The following is a 23,575-nucleotide window of genomic DNA, read 5'->3' as shown; positions in this document are numbered from 1 at the left end:
TGGCAACAACGTGGTAAAGAAATTCATTGATATATGTTTCCATAAATAACAAAATAAATGTGGAATGTTCATGGCAAACAAAATCACTAAAAAAATTAGCAGGTGCCTTTCCTTCCATTAACTAAAAACTAACAATGACTTCGAGTGTTCCCTGAAAGAATTAGTAGTGTTCAGCATAAAAGGGGAAACTATGCTATACATAAAAGAGAACCTTGCATTGCCTCATTTTTATCATTCTTTTTATTTTCAATTTATCTACCAGGTGAGAGCCAATAAATCTAGTTCCACCAATCACTAAGATTCGCAATTTGGGCTGTCATTACTTACAAAATTTGGAACTGCGCAAAGGTGATGGCATCAGAGGTGGCTTTGAAGCCATTTGTTGTGAAGCATGGTTCCCGCCACCATTGGCGACCGTTTCTGAAAATCTTGTCAACCAATTGAAATCTGAGGCATCGCTGGAAGCGATCCAAAAGGATTTGCAGGAGGAGTCGGCTGCATAATTGTAGCATTCTGGTCGACAATCCGCTGCCCGAGGATGTTCTGACCAAAAGCATTTGATATCCCTCCAAAACCACTAGAAGCAGCAGGTTGTGTCTGGCCAAAGTTGCTGAAGGAAAAAGCTCCAGATGTCTGAGCAGGTGCAATGGGTTGAAAACCAGTTGCAAGTGAGGGAATTTGACCCAATCCAACTGATGGCATAGAATTGATGGTGAATAATTTTATCCCAAATCTAGTTGATGATGTGCTGAATGGACTAATCTCCAAACGTTGGAGTTGATGCTGGTGCTGTCATTGAACTAAAAAGTGAAAGAGAAGATGAACCAAATGCAGGTATGCTTGATACCCCAAATGGAGAAGTAGAAATAGCTCCAAATGCAGGTGTTGATGATGCCCCAGCCAGTTACAGAGCTCTATCGTACACAAGTTATTTGAAGGGAATGGTTTGGACCCCCATCAAAATTACAAAAAGACACACCATGCACATGTTGGGGAGTACCTCGACTAAGTTTATACAGTAAAATCTTGAGAAATATTAACAGCCACGAATAACCCTCTAGGAGCATAATCACCAGTAACAAATATTCATTAAAAACCTTAAGCATGAGAAGAAAGGCAATGGTGAGCGAGTATATTTCCTTCAATTGTGTAAATGTAAATAATGAGGAACAAAGACAAAAATGTAGAAATTTTATGCAAGGAAGCCACACGTGTAGGAATGTGCTTACAGTGATCACATACCTGATGAAGTGAATACACACGGTGGACGTACTTACACCCCCATATAGCGCTGGGATCAACAAGACTTTTGGAGTGCACTTAAGTAGGACACATGGCTTGGCAGATCGAATTCGTTATTCAGACCTTTTCGTTCGAATTTGCAGGTAATAACAAATTTTGTCTTAAGGACCCCCCTGTATGGAGCTTTGGCACTGTACCGTTCTCAGAAATCAAATTTGGCTTCCTTGTCCCTAGAACATTAGGTGTTTCTCCCACATCTTTGCCATAGCCAGGCTCCAAAATCCCATTGTCCTCATCAAAGATCACCCAACACAGTTTTTTTTTTTTTTACAAGAAGGGTGATGTATATTTCAAATGGTCCAGAAATTGGCCTGGGGTCTCGATAAGAATTGATACTCCTCTACATAATCTGACCTTCTCCTTTTACCGATTTTCACCATCCATTTACCTAAACCATTGCATTGGTAGTTTCTGTAGCAGCATTAACGAGTACACGATGCCCTTTAGATCATATATATCTGTAAAGAGAAATAAGATGGGCCTGCAGGAAATGACGGTAATGAAATACGATGGATGAAAAACAGAAAATCGATGACATAAGCAAATAGATATAAGAAAGAAAAGACAATCAAAATGAAGGGTGTAAACAGAAGATCAAACGAAATCAAATATAAGTTGGAATATACAGATCGACGATGGGATTGAATCGAAATAGAATGATGATGGATTGCAAACGAAATATTGAGAGAAAAAAAAGGAACAAAATCAGAAGAAATTGTGGGAACATGAACATTTCGTTGATGTTGCAATGGGTGGGTCGATCCTGCTATATGCAGGTCGATCCCACCGTTAATGCTTTGTAAAATAAAAAAAAGAATAAAACAAAAAAAAAATGAAAGGATGAGAGATCTAAATAAGGGGATGTAGCATGAACAAATCTAATCGTAGAAGGGGATGCCCTTCATAGTAAATCCAATGGATGGGTTCACGGTGAAATCATATGCAGAGCAAATGGATTTCACCGTGAATTGGATTCAAGCGAATGCTGAACCATATTGGCGGCTGATGAATATCAAAGGATCATTGAAGCATAACAATATAGGTAAACAAAAAATTCGCACCAAATGGAAATCAATAAGTCAAGAAGGGCATCAAATGCCGTGGAAATACGGCAAAACGTAGTTAACATTGATGAGATACAATAAAACATATGAATGAAACGTAATTAGGAGAATAACCAAATGCAGATTAAAATGGGAAATCGAATGCAGATTGGAAATTGAAATCGGCTACCACCGATATACAATAAAAAGATAAAAAAAAATCAAAGTGTATCGATCCATGAGAAGAAATGCAGCCAACAATAGTGCCAACATTTTATTGCAGGATGCATGCCGATGCTGCCATAAGCAGATCGACATTGCATCATTTTGCTTTAAACAGAGAAGAGATAGAAACTGAAAGTAAAATTCAAGAGGAAGTTGGAGCGAAAGTACTCATCTCTGTGGGATTTCTTTTGTAGCGTCGACCTTCTTCAATCGATGGGAAGAAAAACCAGAGGAATGTAGAGAAGGAAAAAGGGGAGAATAAGAAGAGGGAATGAAGAAGATGCGTATGGAGGGGTGAAGACGGATAGCCTAGGGTTCTTCCTGCGAGTTCTTCTTAAAGAGAAAAAGAAGGTTCGGGAAGGGCCGAGCGGTTGTTAGAGATGGATGGAGGAGGATGATCGGTGGTTCTGCAAAAGGGGAGAGAGGTGAGAGTGAGAGAGAACGGAAGGCTGAGGGTTTTCGGCTTCTTCCTTTTTCCCCTACGAAGGAAAACCCTAAAAGAGGGTTTTTGCAGAGGAGCCCCTCTAATTTTCAATATTTTGCAAAGAGGGGACTCCTGAGGCTTTCAGCAAAAATTGATTTCCTTAAAAATTTTTAAAACTCATTTGCTTTTTCTCGATATTTTTCCAATTTTTTGGTTTTTTTTTTACGTTATTTTTCCATTTTTTTGTATTTTTAAAAGAAATCCTAGAGTTTTACGAGAAACCAAAGGTCAAAACTAATTTTTGGTGTTTTTGCAAAAATATTTACAAAAGAGATTTTTTCTAAAAATTTTAAAGCCATTTTGAGAAAAATTCTTCAGAAACGGGTTTGGATCCGGATTTCGAGGATATATAGATTTAAAGTACTGAATTCGGATCCAGAATTAATTTTGAATATAGTTTTATGGAATTTTAATTCAGAAAATCTTGAAGAAATGACTTGATTTTCTCAGAAAACGGGGTTAGGGGCAAAAGGGTCATTTTTACAAAACTTTGAAAAATTTGGGGTGTTCACAATTTCATTCGAAACGGAAGGTGAGAACTTTGTAAACCTTAGAAGCTGAGATCAGACACAAAGTGAAGTGTCTGAACCTCATGTCGAAAGGGTAAATGAAGGAAGTCACTTTTGTGCCTAGTTAATGCCCTCAACATATAGATAGTGGTATAAGAAGGCATTAACATTGCAAAGGGCACAAAAGCAGACCACACGCAAGCTATCAAAAGAAAAGAAAAGAAAAGAAAAGAATCTGAAAGATTGAAAAGCCAATGAAAAAGAAAATGAGAGCTTAAGGAAAAGAAAAATTCATTGCTTAGAAGTAGAGTGAAAGACTATGCAGAAAAATACACAAGTAATGAAAAATGAACAATAGCATGATAATACACAATTTTTTGAGAAACTATCATAGATAAATGCAATTTTTAGAAGACTGAAAGGAAAATTTTTATCGTGGAGGCATAAAATCTCTAATTATGTTCTAAGAAGTGAAAAATTACATGAAATGTTTGATAAATTTGATCTCTTGAATTGCCTAGCATTTTAGATTTTTTTTTTTTGAAATTCTGCATGATTTCTGATGTTTGTGAGTAGCATCTCTGCAAACCCTCACGAGACCTTGCTCGTTCACTGAGGTAACCCAGGGGTTCAAAAAGGGCTTGTTGCATAAGCTAAATGCAACAGTGATTCCTATCAAAGTAAGTTAGTTGCTCAATAATTTGCATTATATTCGGGTAATCCATATCTTCATTGCAAGGGTAGGGTGTATTGCTAGGAACTAGCAATTATTTTAGCATGAGGGTATTTGATGCTGCGTTAATTATTCATAAAAATAATATATTATTATTGCATAAACGCATCATTTATAGGTATAGAACCTTCCCTTAGATGCATTTAGATGTCATTGAGTTACAGTTCAAATTTCATTCAAATCGGACTTAAAACGAGAGAAATATTGCATTTACAATGTAACAGGTCGAACCTCGTGGCGAAGCAAGTCAAAACTGGATCCAATTGGCCAATCTGGGCCATGGATCAATGCTAATCACACCAAATTTAAGCCATTTCAGACCCAAACCCGTTTTTGCAATATTTTGCTAAAAACCCTTCCAGAAAAGGCACCTAGCCAATAAGTGCATTTTAATCCTTTTTCTGGAATTTTCAAAAAAAGGTGCTTTGCCTTCAAAATCGTGAAAAAATCCTAATGTAAGGGTTCCTGCCTTGGGAGTTGTGCCACCCCAGTTTGCCCCTCTCCTTCTGCCCCAGCGTCTTCTTCTTCTTCCCCTCCAACTCTTTTTCTTCATCTTCTCCAAAGCCCCCCTATCGCCAAGTGTTGGGCGTCTCGACTCTTGAGCTCCACCATCATTCTCACTGCATCTTCTTCCTGTTCTTCTATTTCTTTTCGCTCCATTTGTTGTATTGTGCTAACCTTGCTTTTGTTGCTGTGTACTGTGTTTTGCAAGGCTGTAGCCGTGAAGAACTTTGCCGTCTGCAACCTTTAAGTACCCGGACCCCTCTAGCCAACCTCTTTCCTCCTTCAATTTGGTGATTCTTCAAGGCTTTGCTTTAGCCAATTGCAGCAGCAGTAACGAATGATACCCAACATCAACGACAGCTGGAAGGGCGTCCTCTCTAAGGCTTGAACCATTCTCTTTGCACCCCTTCAATCCTCGAATTACCGGAAGAGGCCACCGGTAAGCTTCTCACCCCTTTCTTGTAGGTAAAGCCCAATATGCATGTGTTTTTCTATTTTCTTTATGTCTGCGTTTCTAATTCTGTTACAACCTTATTAATAATCTGTTGGTGTGTCGAACAGCACCTAGATAGAGTCTAGGTTTATGTTTTTTTTTGTTAATTTTGGATTGAATTGCATTTTCAGCATTTTTGGAACCGATTTTCCCATTTGCGTCCAAACCGGCTAGCTTGATTCTAGCCGGTTGATGTGATTTCGTTTTAGAATTGTAGTTTATTTAAATTGCTATCAGTTACATTTTGAGTTGCAAATTTTCGTTCATGCCAAAATTGCACAAATAGACTAGATGCAATCTAGTCGGTTTTTGCGTTTTAGTCATTACAATGTCTGAATTTGTGTGTGTTAGTAATAGATGTCCAGCAAGGTCTAGGCACTGTTAGGTAAGTTTCATTAGATTAGGAATATTCATTTTAGGGCCTAGATTCGTCACATTTAGGGTAGTTCTTAATTAACTTAATTAGGTTTCTTTTAATTAGGGCAACTACTAGCATTTCACGATTTTTATTTCAATCCACTTGAGTCTAGGTATTTAATTAGTTAGTGACTAAGCTATTCTATAGATAATTAACCTAAGTTAGTATAATTGCATGAAGTTGTATTTTAAATAGGAGGCATGATGGTAATTGCATAATAGGTGTCGATTTTGGTAATTCAACAAGCATTCAAATTCGTGGATCCTCCTTTAGAAAGGCTTGGGTCTTCTTTACATATGCCCAATTAAGAGGATTCCTTGTAATCCTAATTAAGAAAGGTGATTCCAATTGCCTTCTCAATTAGTGCTTTCAATTGCCTAAGAGAGAAGTTCAAAAGTGGTAAGTTAAGGCAAACCGTGTGGGCCCTAGAAATAGCAATTTCTGATTTCTTGAAAAGTCAAGTTTCTTTTAAGAAAGGTTGAAAGAAGTCCCCTGGATTCCAAATCCGCCACTTAATTTGAATACCTTCTTGTAGTTAATAGCATAACCTAGTATAAGTACTCAATTGCATAGATTTTCTTTTAGGAAGGTTTTGAAAGTTTAAATCAATTATAAGTGTTACCTTACCTTGGATAACCAAACCGTGTAGGGAATTAGATGAGCCTGTTTGTTCCTTAGGTTAATTGGATCTCTTGAATACTTAGAGTAATTATTACATTGATAGCATTAGTCATTTTTGGTAACTAGAGTGTCTTTGCATTTGTTTTAGGTAATAATTAACATAGTTGTGTCCACCTAGGGAGGGGCGTGAGCCTAGTCAAAGTCAAATATAAACCATCCTCGTTGGTGCCTTGGGTTAACTAACCATAGTTAGGTAATTGGCCCTAGTGGTCCCCTAGACTAACCCTAGTTAGTCAACTAACCCTAGTAGGTGTGGGTTAATAGTTAACACTAATTTAAAGATAGCTTTTAATTGTACCTTTTCTTTTTCCAGTTAAGTAATTTAGTTTACATTAGGATAATTGTATTAGGTTAGTAATGTCAGTAAGTTAACTTAGTCTCATTCATATTTGTATGATAGTCTCATTTAGATTAACAATTGCATGCATATTAGTATATATTTTCTGTTTTTATATAGTTTAGCAGTAAGCTTAGGTTAATCATTGGTGTATGCATGTGTTAGTTTGATAAATAGCATGTTAAGGTTTGTTTCTTCATAATTTTTCCCTTTGCAAGTTTGATTTTTCTAGATAGGATTATCTCGTATTTTCCCTCAAATTTGTGACGCTTATATCCGGAGCTTCCGGAGTGGTATTAGAGTTCCAAAAGTTTTGCTGAATTCTTGCCTCTGTCAGGAATACAATCGAACAAAAATCACTCTAATCGAAATATGGTTGAGACATCTACGGATCATTTTCCGATCACCTAACAGAAATTAGGGTTTAGCGCAGAGTGTGAGGGCAAAATTGTCATTTGTGATTTTGCATAGTTTTTCTAATTCTGATTTTTAGTGTTTTATTAGGTTTCTAACTTTAGTCCAGAGTTAATTGTAGCGTTAGGATAATTAGTTTACAAAATTAGCTCTGGTAATTTCTCATTTTACGTAGAATTGAGCTAGCAATTGATTTTAGAATTAAGTTAGAAATAGTTATTTTGATTTCTTTAAATAGTTTTACTAACTTCATTTCAGTGTTGTGAAGGTGATATTAAGTTGCAGTAAGAGAATCTCGTCTCAGTGATAGATTGTCGCATCAAGTGAAATGACGAAGATGCCCTTGCATTTGCAGGCTTAAGTCACTGCATGACTTCTTTTGTTCTTGTTCAATTTATTTCTCATTGTAATATTTTCTGTAATTGAACAAGTTCTATATCAATAAAATTCAATATTTAGTTTTAATCTGAGTGTATCCCATTCCCTGTGGATCGATCTGACTCACCACTTACGTGGGAAATCAGTTTTATTACTTCATTGGTGATTTTCCATAACACTTTTAACAATAAAATAATATTTTAAAATAACTCTTACAAAAATCCGATCAAGTTTTTGGCGCTGTTGCCCGGGAATGGTGATTATACTCTGTTAATTCTAATTTTGTAATTTGTTGATATCTGCTTAGTTAGTTAGATTAAATGCATTTTATTTTTCTAGTCAATAGGATTATTTGTAAATATAGGATCAACGTAGTAAGTACATATAGGATTCACAGTTATTTCTCTAGGATTCATAATTTTTCATCCTTCTGGCGTGCCTAGATAGGTGAGTCCCAGATAACATAGTTTGAATTCCTATTTCTATACTTAAGTATATTTAGAATAGATTTAATTTTGTAGTTGAATTTCCCTTTAAGCATGATTAGCGTAGTTTAATTGCATTTAGTTTTAATTTCTTGTTTTTGTTCGTTGTTTACTGCTTTCTTTTCATTTACGTAGTTAGGTCGCCTAGTTAGTTAGGTTATGTTGCACACATCTGGATTTGGTTCTAGTGTATGCAAGGGCGCAAAAATTTGGGTGTCCCCCTCCAACCGCTCGTTGAGGATCCAGAGAGAATTATATGTTCTTCTCAGAACCGATCCGAAATGGGGGACTTAGAACCCGAAGCTCCTGTGCACCCTCTGAGGGAGTACTTCCTACCCACGGAGTACACCCAGGCATCGTGCATTCGTAGACCAACTATTGCGGTGCCTTATTACGAGATTAAGGCCAGCGTAATACAGATGCTCCCAGCTTTCCATGGCCTTAGTCACGAAGATCCCTACTGGCATTTCGATGAGTTTCTCAAAATTTGTTCAATAGTGAAAATTTAAAATTTTGAGGATGACACGCTGAAGTTGACCATCTTTTCTTTCTCGTTAAAGGATAAAGCCAAGTATTTGCTTAAATGCTTAGTTATGATCATTATACGGTCATGGGATCATTTACAACAGAAGTTTCTGAAGAAATACTTTCCCATCGGTAGGACGAACCAGTTTAGGCGAGCCATCACCAGTTTCTCAGAACTGGATGGTGAGCAGTTTCACGAGACATGGTAAAGGATGAAAGAGCTCCTTAGGAAATGTCCCCACCACTAGGTGCCGAGATGGCAACTGGTGCAGAGTTTTTACGATAGATTGTCTGACAGAAATCGTCAGATGATCGACGCTTCATGTGGTGGGACATTTATGTTGAAGAGCGATGATGAGGCTTGGCATTTATTTGATACATTTGCCGAGAACTCTTTGCACTATGCCTCTACCTCTCGCTCTAAGAGAGCCACAGTCACACCCAGCACCTCTAGGAAAGGTGGCATTCTTGAGATTGATTTGACTGCTGCGCTGCAAAGCAAAGTATATATGCTTTCGAAGAAGCTGAATAAACTCATGGGCCCACCCCCCATCCATCAGGTTTGTGCTCTCTGCGCCATCCCGACACATATCATTACTAAGTTCCCTTCGGCAGCTCAGTACCCTGAATTTGTGCAAGCGCAAGGTCAGGCAGTTCAGAATTACGCCAGGCCCCAAAACAACCCATATTCATCTATATACAATCCAGGGTGGCGTAATCACCCTAACTTCTTATAGAAGAACCCAAAGTCTTCCACCCAGACTCAGCCCACTCGGCCGTCTCAATTCACTTAGTCATTCCAAAGGCCGATCTATCCTCAATCCACTCCTTGTCCTCCCCAACCTTCACGAGAGTCTGTCCCACATACTTCTTTGGAGGAAAGACTTTTCCAAGCACTCAATGAGGTGAAAACTTCAAGCTAGAATGCCTTTGAGCAGTACAGTCAGATGTTGAGTTCTCATACGCAGTCGATCACAAAGTTAGAATAGCAATTGGGACAATTAGCGAAAGCGCTAAACAGGAGACCTAAGGGAAGCTTGTCGGGTCAAGCTGTGATGAACCCTAAAGGAAAAGACTAGGGTCTGAGCACAGAAAGATGTATCATATGTATATACTAGAATTAGGATTTTCAGTTAGCATTTACTTTTGATTTTGTTTTGTTATTTGATTTCATATGAGCTTACATTTGTTTTGATTCATGTAGGCTTACCTGACATTCAATGTGTGAGTATAGGTTATTGAATTTAGGACATGGCTTTGAGAATAGATAATTGGCAAGGTCAGCTAAAAACTAAGCATTTGCATATACTTAGTGGTGGAGCATGATCCAGTCAAAAATCAACTCAAGAGCCCCCCCCCCCGCATATCAGGTTGTATCTATCTGTTCTCCTGTCTTGATTTCAAGTTCTTTTAGTGTGCATCTACATTGCATTTTTATATCTCTGCATGCCACTAGGGACAATGTCATTCAAGCATGGGGGGGGGGGATCAGTAGATACACACTATTTCCTTTATTTATCCTGTTTCAGTAGCTAAAACTCATAAATTATGCATTTCAGAATTTTTTTTAGCATATATGGATGTTTTTGACATAATCTAACATATTATATACTTTTAAAAGCCCCGTGAGGAAAATTTTTTCTGAACAAAGTTAAAAAGAGTAAGTATTTATGTGAAGTTCAAAGAAAAGACTGTATTTGAATATAAAAAGATAATTTTGAATCACAAAGTATAAGTAAACACAGTTTGAAATAAACTACGAAGTAAATGAAAAATAGAAGAAAAAGCTCGAGCTCAAAAGAAAAGAGCATGTGTTAGGTTGTTTGGATGAGTTCATAATCCCAAGTACGATGAGTTCAGATGCAAGTTGAAACATTTGAATTTCTGTGATCATCGCAAAATTTTTCCTCTCGTAATATTCTCTCTCTTCCTTCTCTTTCCTTTTCCAACCTCTTATTTTCTTCCTTTTTAAAGGGAGAAGATAAAAGATAGAAAAAGAAGAGAGAAGAGAAAAGAAGAAGAGGAATTCTTTTGCGGGTCTCACTTGACCTTAATTTTGAAAATATTTATGAAAATAACTCACCTTCGTTTTTGAAATTTTTGCGGGAAAACTGGGAGACGGGATCCGCTCGTCGGTACGAGGTTCGACCGTTCCTGGCGCCTTTACCAGGGGTAATCGAACCAAGGGTCGAATTAATGCCTTTTGTTTTGCTAAGAAGTTATCTAAGAATTTATCCTAAGTCTAAATGCACAAAGAATCATGCTTGTGCAAATGCAAAGATGTATGCTCTTTTTGAAAATGTTTTGAAGAATTCCCAAGTGTTTCTGAGATGAATCTGATAAAATGAAGAAATGATTTTAACTTAGAACTTAAAATTAGAGTTCTAAGTTTTTAGAATAATCAAGAGCTTGGGAATATAAATCTGGATTTGGAAAGAGATGATTTTGAAGTTTTGAGATAAAAAGAATTTTCAAAGTCATAAATGGACTTTGAATCAGAATAGAAATGAAACTGGAGTTGAATCAGAAGGAAAGATAGAATTGTGAAACTTGAACAAAATTGAGAAATGTAATTGATTTAAAAGTTGGGTTTTCAAGATGAAATCCGAATCCAATATCTAGATTCTGAATAGAGTTCAAAGTTGAATTTTGAATTTAGGATCTGAAATGGAAACTTGATTTGAAATCTGGAATGAAATGGAATTGGTTTTTAAGTTTTGAAATCAAAGTGAAATTTGGATTTGGAATTTTGAATGAAAATTGGATTCAAGATTTGGAATCCAAGATGGTATTTGGATCTGAAATCTGAGATCCAAGATAGGGTTGGACTCTGGATCCTAAATGGAATTGGATCTGAAGTCTGAGATCCAAAGTAGAATGGGGTTCTGGCTCCTAAATGGGATTTGGATCTGAAGTCTGAGATCCAAGATGAATTTTGAATTCTGGATCCTAAAATAGGTTTTGGATCTGAAGTCTGAGATCCAAAGTGGAAGTTGAATTCTGGATCCTAAAATAGATTTTAGATCTAAAGTCTGAGATCCAAAGTGGCATTGGATTCTAGTTTTTGGATTTGGAATTTCAAAAATTGATTTGAGAATTTGAATCTTTGAATATATAAATGAATTTCAAAGTCAAATTGGACTTTGAATTTGGAGCTTGAATTTGGAATGAATCAAGAATATAAAGATTGAATTTTGAAATTTCAAAGTCAAATTGGACTTTGAAATTGAGATTTAAATCTTTGAAATAAGATAGAAGAATGAATTAGAATAGAGATTGAAGAAAGATATTTGAGGTTACTTGGATTTTGGAAAAGAATTTTGAAAAATATGATGCTGCTCTATCTTAAATGATGAATGAATTTAAAGAATTTAAAACTGGATTGAAAAAGCATATTTCATTCTTTAAATGAATGTAAATAAGATTAATGATATAATACACTCCTGACTATGGTCATTGAATGTATTATATAATAATCATATCTAAATTCAAATGAAGAATAAAATACATTTTGGTGCTTTTATAGAGTTTAAAATGAAATTAACTCTCAATATACCCTGACTATGGTCATTGGTATATATATTGAATTAATTTTAAATTAAACTTTGATAAAAGAGAAAAATATTTGAAAATATGATGATTTTGAAGAGGATCCAGTGTGGATCCAGTGTTATTTTATAAAAGATAAAAATACTAAGTTTTGTTTACATCCTGACTATGGCCATTGATGTAAATCATCAACTTAGGATTTAATTACCTTTTACGAAATGGTGCATGTGCCATTCGTGTTCCCATTCGTGAATTTTTGAAAATAAAGGAGAAAATATGAGAACAAGTAATTCATGATATTTATAATGCTCATTCATTCTATCTAAAAACCGGAAATGTAAATTCTCATTGATATATAAGTTGGTACAATCTTTGAAACTGAAATTTGAAACAACTTCTCTAATCTCAGAAGATTTCCCATGACTTTCCTGCAAAGAAATGAGTCAATATAATACAAAAGAAAACACTATGTTGAGAACAAAATTGCATGTGATTGTGCTGATTCTAATGCCAGATGTTGTGTTCATGCTGAATGAGAAAGGTATTCACTACGAGTGAAGTCAAGGTCCACAACGGTCCAAGATGAGCCATCGTGAAAGGCAACAACCATAATAATTCATGATGGACTACCATGGAAGGGACTACAATGTTTTATTTGTGAACTATTATGAAGGGTTACAACCACAGTAATTCCTTGATGAACTACTGTAGGAAAACAAGGCCACATTGATCCCTTGTGAATCACTGTAAAACATACAGCTATAGTGGTTCTTTGATGAACTACTATAGTAAGAAATAGGTCACAATGGTTCTTGGTGAACTACAGTGAAAAATCACAGACCTATGGTACGGATGAGTATACAGAGGGTAGAGTGAAAATGAAGATGGGAAATGAGAAATGTTGCAATGTATTACTACCATATGGTGATAAATGGATGGTAAGTGCTGAATGGAGGATAGCGAAAGATAGAGAGAGGTAAAAGAGGAAAATCTTGTAAGTGGAGAAGTATAAGGGTATTGGTTATTGTGAAAGAACATGCTGTGCTCAGGCTACTAAAAATATCACTGTAGCAACCAAAACAGCAGATGACAGATGGTAAATAGTACACGGATGGGCAAGGTGTTGGAGTGTAAAGCATAGCGGTGGATATGTATTGTTGGTAAGTTACAGGTAGCAGAAAAATAGAGGGGGATATTGTGCTTTATGAAACTCAGAAAAATCACAGCAAGAGTACTGTGGAGGTGAAGTGATTGGGTGCAATACAACATGCTAATACATGTTTGCTGGCAACAACGTGGTAAAGAAATTCATTGATATATGTTTCCATAAATAACAAAATAAATGTGGAATGTTCATGGCAAACAAAATCACTAAAAAAATTAGCAGGTGCCATTCCTTCCATTAACTAAAAACTAACAATGACATCGAGTGTTCCCTGAAAGAATTAGTAGCGTTCAGCATAAAAGGGGAAACTATGCTATACATAAAAGAGAACCTTGCATTGCCTCATTTTTATCATTCTTTTTTTTTTCAATTTATCTACCAGGTGAGAGCCAATAAATCTAGTTCCACCAATCACTAAGATTCGCAATTTGGGCTGTCATTACTTACAAAATTTGGAACTGCGCAAAGGTGATGGCATCAGAGGTGGCTTTGAAGCCATTTGTTGTGAAGCATGGTTCCCGCCACCATTGGCGACCGTTTCTGAAAATCTTGTCGACCAATTGAAATCTGAGGCATCGCTGGAAGCGATCCAAAAGGATTTGCAGGAGGAGTCGGCTGCATAATTGTAGCATTCTGGTCGACAATCCGCTGCCCGAGGATGTTCTGACCAAAAGCATTTGATATCCCTCCAAAACCACTAGAAGCAGCAGGTTGTGTCTGGCCAAAGTTGCTGAAGGAAAAAGCTCCAGATGTCTGAGCAGGTGCAATGGGTTGAAAACCAGTTGCAAGTGAGGGAATTTGACCCAATCCAACTGATGGCATACAATTGATGGTGAATAATTTTATCCCAAATCTAGTTGATGATGTGCTGAATGGACTAATCTCCAAACGTTGGCGTTGATGCTGGTGCTGTCATTGAACTAAAAAGTGAAAGAGAAGATGAACCAAATGCAGGTATGCTTGATACACCAAATGGAGAAGTAGAAATAGCTCCAAATGCAGGTGTTGATGATGCCCCAGCCAGTTACAGAGCTCTATCGTACACAAGTTATTTGAAGGGAATGGTTTGGACCCCCATCAAAATTACAAAAAGACACACCATGCACATGTTGGGGAGTACCTCGACTAAGTTTATACAGTAAAATCTTGAGAAATATTAACAGCCACGAATAACCCTCTAAAAGCAAAATCACCAGTAACAAATATTCATTAAAAACCTTAAGCATGAGAAGAAAGGCAATGGTGAGCGAGTATATTTCCTTCAATTGTGTAAATGTAAATAATGAGGAACAAAGACAAAAATGTAGAAATTTTATGCAAGGAAGCCACAGGTGTAGGAATGTGCTTACAGTGATCACATACCTGATGAAGTGAATACACACGGTGGACGTACTTACACCACCATATAGCGCTGGGATCAACAAGACTTTTGGAGTGCACTTAAGTAGGACACATGGCTTGGCAGATCGAATTCGTTATTCAGACCTTTTCGTTCGAATTTGCAGGTAATAACAAATTTTGTCTTAAGGACCCCCCTGTATGGAGCTTTGGCACTGTACCGTTCTCAGAAATCAAATTTGGCTTCCTTGTCCCTAGAACATTAGGTGTTTCTCCCACATCCTTGCCATAGCCAGGCTCCAAAATCCCATTGTCCTCATCAAAGATCACCCAACACAGTTTTTTTTTTTTTTACAAGAAGGGTGATGTATATTTCAAATGGTCCAGAAATTGGCGTGGGGTCTCGATAAGAATTGATACTCCTCTACATAATCTGACCTTCTCCTTTTACCGATTTTCACCATCCATTTACCTAAACCATTGCATTGGTAGTTTCTGTAGCAGCATTAACGAGTACACGATGCCCTTTAGATCATATATATCTGTAAAGAGAAATAAGATGGGCCTGCAGGAAATGACGGTAATGAAATACGATGGATGAAAAACAGAAAATCGATGACATAAGCAAATAGATATAAGAAAGAAAAGACAATCAAAATGAAGGGTGTAAACAGAAGATCAAACGAAATCAAATATAAGTTGGAATATACAGATCGACGATGGGATTGAATCGAAATAGAATGATGATGGATTGCAAACGAAATATTGAGAGAAAAAAAAGGAACAAAATCAGAAGAAATTGTGGGAACATGAACATTTCGTTGATGATGCAATGGGTGGGTCGATCCTGCTATATGCAGGTCGATCCCACCGTTAATGCTTTGTAAAATAAAAAAAAGAATAAAACAAAAAAAAAATGAAAGGATGAGAGATCTAGGTAAGGGGATGTAGCATGAACAAATCTAATCGTAGAAGGAGATGCCCTTCATAGTAAATCCAATGGATGGGTTCACGGTGAAATCATATGCAGAGCAAATGGATTTCACCGTGAATTGGATTCAAACGAATGCTGAACCATATTGGCGGCTGATGAATATGAAAGGATCATTGAAGCATAACAATATAGGTAAACAAAAAATTCGCACCAAATGGAAATCAATAAGTCAAGAAGGGCATCAAATGCCGTGGAAATACGGCAAAACGTAGTTAACATTGATGAGATACAATAAAACATATGAATGAAACGTAATTAGGAGAATAACCAAATGCAGATTAAAATGGGAAATCGAATGCAGGTTGGAAATTGAAATCGGCTACCACCGATATACAATAAAAAGATAAAAAAAAAAATCAAAGTGTATCGATCCATGAGAAGAAATGCAGCCAACAATAGTGCCAACATTTTATTGCAGGATGCATGCCGATGCTGCCATAAGCAGATCGACATTGCATCATTTTGCTTTAAACAGAGAAGAGATAGAAACTGAAAGTAAAATTCAAGAGGAAGTTGGAGCGAAAGTACTCATCTCTGTGGGATTTCTTTTGTAGCGTCGACCTTCTTCAATCGATGGGAAGAAAAACCAGAGGAATGTAGAGAAGGAAAAAGGGGAGAATAAGAAGAGGGAATGAAGAAGATGCGTATGGAGGGGTGAAGATGGATAGCCTAGGGTTCTTCCTGCGAGTTCTTCTTAAAGAGAAGAAGAAGGTTCGGGAAGGGCCGAGCGGTTGTTAGAGATGGATGGAGGAGGATGATCGGTGGTTCTGCAAAAGGGGAGAGAGGTGAGAGTGAGAGAGAACGGAAGGCTGAGGGTTTTCGGCTTCTTCCTTTTTCCCCTACGAAGGAAAACCCTAAAAGAGGGTTTTTGCAGAGGAGCCCCTCTAATTTTCAATATTTTGCAAAGAGGGGACTCCTGAGGCTTTCAGCAAAAATTGATTTCCTTAAAAAATTTTAAAACTCATTTGCTTTTTCTCGATATTTTTCCAATTTTTGGTTTTTTTTTACGTTATTTTTCCATTTTTTGTATTTTTAAAAGAAATCCTAGAGTTTTACGAGAAACCAAAGGTCAAAACTAATTTTTGGTGTTTTTGCAAAAATATTTACAAAAGAGATTTTTTCTAAAAATTTTAAAGCCATTTTGAGAAAAATTCTTCAGAAACGGGTTTGGATCCGGATTTCGAGGATATATGGATTTAAAGTACTGAATTCGGATCCGGAATTAATTTTGAATATAGTTTTATGGAATTTTAATTCAGAAAATCTTGAAGAAATGACTTGATTTTCTCAGAAAACGGGGTTAGGGGCAAAAGGGTCATTTTTACAAAACTTTGAAAAATTTGGGGTGTTCACAATTTCATTCGAAACGGAAGGTGAGAACTTTGTAAACCTTAGAGCTGAGATCAGACACAAAGTGAAGTGTCTGAACCTCATGTCGAAAGGGTAAATGAAGGAAGTCACTTTTGTGCCTAGTTAATGCCCTCAACATATAGATAGTGGTATAAGAAGGCATTAACATTGCAAAGGGCACAAAAGCAGACCACACGCAAGCTATCAAAAGAAAAGAAAAGAAAAGAAAAGAAAAGAATCTGAAAGATTGAAAAGCCAATGAAAAAGAAAATGAGAGCTTAAGGAAAAGAAAAATTCATTGCTTAGAAGTAGAGTGAAAGACTATGCAGAAAAATACACAAGTAATGAAAAATGAACAATAGCATGATAATACACAATTTTTTGAGAAACTATCATAGATAAATGCGATTTTTAGAAGACTGAAAGGAAAATTTTTATCGTGGAGGCATAAAATCTCTAATTATGTTCTAAGAAGTGAAAAATTACATGAAATGTTTGATAAATTTGATCTCTTGAATTGCCTAGCATTTTAGATTTTTTTTTTTGAAATTCTGCATGATTTCTGATGTTTGTGAGTAGCATCTCTGCAAACCCTCACGAGACCTTGCTCGTTCACTGAGGTAACCCAGGGGTTCAAAAAGGGCTTGTTGCATAAGCTAAATGCAACAGTGATTCCTATCAAAGTAAGTTAGTTGCTCAATAATTTGCATTATATTCGGGTAATCCATATCTTCATTGCAAGGGTAGGGTGTATTGCTAGGAACTAGCAATTATTTTAGCATGAGGGTATTTGATGCTGCGTTAATTATTCATAAAAATAATATATTATTATTGCATAAACGCATCATTTATAGGTATAGAACCTTCCCTTAGATGCATTTAGATGTCATTGAGTTACAGTTCAAATTTCATTCAAATCGGACTTAAAACGAGAGAAATATTGCATTTACAGTGTAACAGGTCGAACCTCGTGGCGAAGCAAGTCAAAACTAGATCCAATTGGCCAATCTGAGCCATGGATCAATGCTAATCACACCAAATTTAAGTCATTTCAGACCCAAACCCGTTTTTGCAATATTTTGCTAAAAACTTTTCTAAAAAAGACACCTAGCCAATAAGTGCATTTTAATCCTTTTTCTGGAATTTCTAGAAAAAGGTGCTTTGGCTTCAAAATCGTGAAAAAACCCTAATGTAAGGGTTCTTGCCTTGGGAGTTGTGCCACCCCAGTTCGCCCTTCTCCTTTCTCTCCTTTTCCCCCAGCATCTTCTTCTTCTTCCCCTCCAACTCTTTTTCTTCATCGTCTCCAAAGCCCTCCTATCGCCCAAGTGTTGGCCGTCTCGACTCTTGAGCTCCACCATCGTCCTCACCGCATCTTCTTCTTGTTCTTCTTTTTATTTTTGCTCCATTTGTTGTATGGTGCTAACCTTGCTTTTGTTGTTGTATACTGTGTTGTGCAGGGCTGTAGCCGTGAGGAACACTACGCCCAAAGGTTGTGCCGTTTGCAACTTTTGGGTAGTCGGACCCCTCTAGCCGGCCTCTTTCCTCCGTCAATTCAGTGATTCTTTAAGGATGTGAGTTAGCCAATTGCAGCAGCAGTAACAAATGATACCCAACATCAACGACAACTGGAAGGGCGTCCTCTCTAAGGCTTGAACTATTCTCTTTGCACCCCTTCAATCCTTGGATTACCGAAAGAGGCCACCGGTAAGCTTCTCACCCCTTTCTTGTAGGTAAAGCTCAATATGCATGTGTTTTTCTGTTTTCTTTGTGTCTGCATTTCTAATTCTGTTAGAGACTTAGTATTAATTTGTTGGTGTGTCGAACAACACCTAGATCGAGTCTAGGTTTATGTTTTTTTTTTTGTTAATTTTGGATTGAATTGCATTTTCAGCATTTTTGGAACCGATTTCCCCATTTGCGTCCAAACCGGCTAGCTTGATTCTAGCCGGTTGATGTGATTTCGTTTTAGATATGTAGTTTATTTAAATTGCTGTCAGTTTCATTTTGAGTTGCAAATTTTCGTTCATGCCAAAATTGCACGAATAGGCTAGATGCAATCTAGTCGGTTTTTGCGTTTTAGTCATTACAATGTCTGAATTTGTGTGTGTTAGTAATAGAGGTCCAGCAACGTCTAGGCACTGTTGGGTAAGTTTCATTAGATTAGGAATATTCATTTCAGGGCCTAGATTCATCGCATTTAGGGTAGTTCTTAATTAACTTAATTAGGTTTCTTTTAATTAGGGCAACTACTAGCATTTCACGATTTTTATTTCAGTCCACTTGAGTCTAGGTATTTAATTAGTTAGTGACTAAGCTATCCTATAGATAACTAACCTAAGTTAGTATAATTGCATGAAGTTGTATTTTAAATAGGAGGCATGATGGTAATTGCATAATAGGTGTCAATTTTGGTAATTTAACAAGCATTCAAATTCATGGATCCTCCTTTAGCAAGGCTTGGGTCTTCTTTACATATGCCCAATTAAGAGGATTCCTTGGAATCCTAATTAAGAAAGGTGATTCCAATTGCCTTCTCAGTTAGTGCTTTCAATTGCCTAAGAGAGAAGTTCAAAAGTGGTAAGTTAAAGCAAACCGTGTGGGCGCTAGAAGATAGCAATTTCTGATTTCTTGAAAAGTCAAGTTTCTTTTAAGAAAGGTTGAAAGAAGTCCCCTGGATTCCAAATCCGCCACTTAATTTGAATACCTTCTTGTAGTTAATAGCATAACCTAGTATAAGTACTCAATTGCATAGATTTTCTTTTAGGAAGGTTTTGAAAGTTTAGATCAATTATAAGTGTTACCTTACCTTGGATAACCAAACCATGTAGGGAATTAGATGAGCCCTTTTGTTCCTTAGGTTAATTGGATGTCTTAAATACTTAGAGTAATTATTACATTGATAGCATTAGTCATTTTTGGTAACTAGTGTGTCTTTGCATTTGTTTTAGGTAATAATTAACATAGTTGTGTCCACCTAGGGAGGGGCGTGAGCCTAGTCAAAGTCAAATGTAAACCATCCTCATTGGTGCCTTGGGTTAACTAACCATAGTTAGGTAATTGACCCTAGTGGTCCCCAAGACTAACCCTAGTAGGTGTGGGTTAATAGTTAACACTAATTTAAAGATAGCTTTTAATTGTACCTTTTCTTTTTCCAGTTAAGTAATTTAGTTTACATTAGGATAATTGTATTAGGTTAGTAATGTCAGTAAGTTAACTTAGTCTCATTCATATTTGTATGATAGTCTCATTTAGATTAACAATTGCATGCATATTAGTATATATTTTCTGTTTTTATATAGTTTAGCAGTAAGCTTAGGTTAATCATTGGTGTATGCATGTGTTAGTTTGATAATTAGCATGTTAAGGTTCGTTTCTTCATAGTTTTGCCCTTTGCAAGTTTGATTTTTCTAGATAGGATTATCTCGTATTTTCCCTCAAATTTGTGACGCTTATATCCAGAGCTTCCGGAGTGGTATTAGAGTTCCGAAAGTTTTGCTAAATTTCTGGCTCTGTCATGAATACAATCGAACAAAAATCACTCCAATCGAAATCTGGTTGAGCCATCTACGGATCATTTTCCGATCACCTATCAGAAAATTGGGTTTAGCGCAGAGCATGAGGGCAAAATAGTCCTTTGTGATTTTGCATAGTTTTTTTTATTCTGTTTTTTAGTGTTTTATTAGGTTTCTAACTTTAGTCTAGAGTTAATTGTAGCGTTAGGATAATTAGTTTAGGAAATTAACTCTGGTAATTTCTCATTTTATGTAGAATTGAGCTAGCGATTAATTTTAGAATTAAGTTAGAAATAGTTATTTTGATTTATTCAAATAGTTTTACTAACTTCATTTTAGTGTTGTGCAGGTGATATTAAGTTGCATTAAGAGAATCTCGTCTCAGTGACAGATTGTCATATCAAGTGAAATGACAAAGATGCCCTTGCATTTGCAGGCTTAAGTCACTGCATGACTTTTTTTGTTCTTGTTTAATTTATTCCTCATTGTAATATTTTCTATAATTGAACAAGTTTTATATCAATAAAATGCAATATTTAGTTTTAATCTGAGTATATCTCGTTCCCTGTGGATCGATCTGACTCACCACTTACGTGAAAAATCAGTTTTATTACTTGATTGGTGATTTTTTAAAACGCTTTCAACGATAAAATAATGTTTTAAAATAACGCTTACAAAGATTCGATTGGCCGCCCTCTTCCCCGTCGGGCCGATTTGGGACTAATCAGAGAGAGGGAGGGAGGGAGAATTTCGCACCCTAAGTCGGTTGTTTTAAATCAAAAAGTAGCGATGAAAAAATTTTGTCGCCAAATCCGTCTCTAAGTATGACGGGTTTTGCGATCATATTTTTTCGTCGCTAATTTCGTCGCTACTTAGCGCTGGATTTTGCGATGGAATTTTTTCGTCGTAAAATCCATCGCTAATTCTAATTTTAGGAACAACTAGTTTTCTCTAGCTAATCTCTCGCTAATTTGCAACGAAAATAATCCATCGCAAATTTTCGTCGCTAATTAACGTTTTTCTTGTAGTGGCATCTGATCCTGGCTCGTGTAAATGGGGTCGCCACCCTAGCAAAATACAGGTAAACTCAGTATCTAGGGAAAGACACAATGAGGGTAGTCATCAAGATTGTGCATCAAATCAGAGCAGTCCCCTTTTCTCATTGTCCTGAATTCTAGCACCTTGGTCTTAGTAATACTTTTCACATTGCATTTGGAATAATCTTTTCACATAGCTATGATGTAGAGGGGACATATCACATTGCATTTAAACAAACTTTATTTTTCCCTGCGTGGCCTCCTACGAAGCCAATTTACTGCAAAGAGATAAGTGTGGCCTCTTAGGCTCATCCGTTACGCTTAACACGGTTTACATATATTCAACCCTTGACTTTTATGTAGTGTGGAGTAGGCATACGTTTGCATTTATGGGCCAACAACCCTCAGCTTAGCTTCATTTTGTTGTCTCCAAGTTTTGAATGATGCTGGATTGCTCACAGACGATGACAACAACCAATTAACTTTTTCTTGACTCAGGCTCATTCTGTTTCAAGGCAAAAAAAAAAAAGAGACCCTAAGTCAAAACCAAGCGACTAGATCCGACTTAATCCGGCCAGCGGCGCTACTTAACTAGGGTTCATGGTGACAAATAAGTTGATATTTTGAAAATGCCGCAAAAAAGGCTGAAACATCATCATATTTTCAAAATATTGCGACTACATCATTCTTTGATGCGAATGTCCCAAATTTATTGGAATATTTATGTCTACATCAGCTATTTCTTCAGAATAAATAGTTAATTGTCTTTTTGGTATTTTTATTTTTTGTTTCATTCTAAAAAGGAAAAACAATTTCTCAGTACTGGAATTACCTGCCGTTCTGAATTTTTATCGTTATGCTGGGACTGTTCGTGAAAAGCTCTCTCGGTCATCAAGTTCCAACCAACTCAAGGCGATTCAGTGCTCAAACTCGGCATCACGAATCGGACGAGTCCGAGTCTTCTTCCATAAAATGGTTCCTCACAAGGGTATTTTAATCCCTAGGAGAGCCTCCCTGATAAGCAAGAATCATGAAACCAACCATGATAACAAATCCAGAAATGCCACGTGTCCCTCAGATTGAGAGGTGGGGGCCGGGCCAGGGACCCTTCATTATCGATACTTAATGGGTTGTAGGTCTTCCTACATGGAGGGCACATGCCCTGCCCTTTGGGGTGTCAACGGCCTGGTTTACCTGGACCAACCCCAACCAAACCCTATATAAGAAGACCCGATTAAGACTTGGGTGATGAGTTGTGGAGCCTGATTCAGAGTTTTTGCCCTTGCAGTAGGGGGGTCCGGGGGCTCCCCCGACACAGGTCCCGCTGAGCGGTCAGCGGGAGGGGGGAGCAGCGCCCCCCGAAAGATTTTTTTTTGGGGGGGCTTATGTTTGGGACCCAGTTTCTTTTGGATCAGACCCGACTTGTTTAGGTTTAGGGTTGTCGCCCTTGCCTTATAAATTCTTTCTTCTCTTTCTCTCTTGTAATAGTCGGAAAAGAGCAATAAAGATTTTTCTCTGGGTGGTCGTGATTTTTTACTCTCTCTCGGATTTGAGGGGAGGTTTTTCCATGTAAATCTCTATGTCCCTATTCTTTGTGTTTTGATTGTTCTTGTTTCTTCATTTTCTTGCTTGAGTGTTTCGTAACATTGGGTTCAAACCCGAAGGTCCGATTAATCCATGGATTCGGGTATAGTTTCTGAAATTTTATGCCCAATCCAAATTCTGATAATTAAGACCCATAATTTTTTAATGTAAAAATAATAAAAAATATGGTTTTACCGGATATGGTCAGGGTTTGGATCACGTAGTTCTTGTTAGGTCTGTGTATGGTTTTTCTTAAAGTGGATCCAATTAGACCCATGTTTAGACCCGATACCATACCCAAAAATTTGATCCAAGTTTGGTTCCACCTGGTCTGAACCAAACCTGACCCATTGACACCCCTAGAATTAGGGATGTCAACTGGTCGGATTTTGTTCAAATCCAGGTGGTACTAGACTTCGACCCTATTTTCAGGTATGGTATCGAGTTTGGACCCGGATCTAATCAAGTCTACTATAAGAAAAACAATACTTGGACCCAATAATAACTACATGAAC

The sequence above is a fragment of the Nuphar pumila genome, chromosome 7, assembly GCF_984573655.1.
Source record: "Nuphar pumila chromosome 7, dmNupPumi1.hap1.1, whole genome shotgun sequence".
In the NCBI taxonomy this organism is placed as follows: Eukaryota; Viridiplantae; Streptophyta; class Magnoliopsida; order Nymphaeales; family Nymphaeaceae; genus Nuphar; species Nuphar pumila.
Note: the sequence above shows the minus strand (reverse complement) of the source record.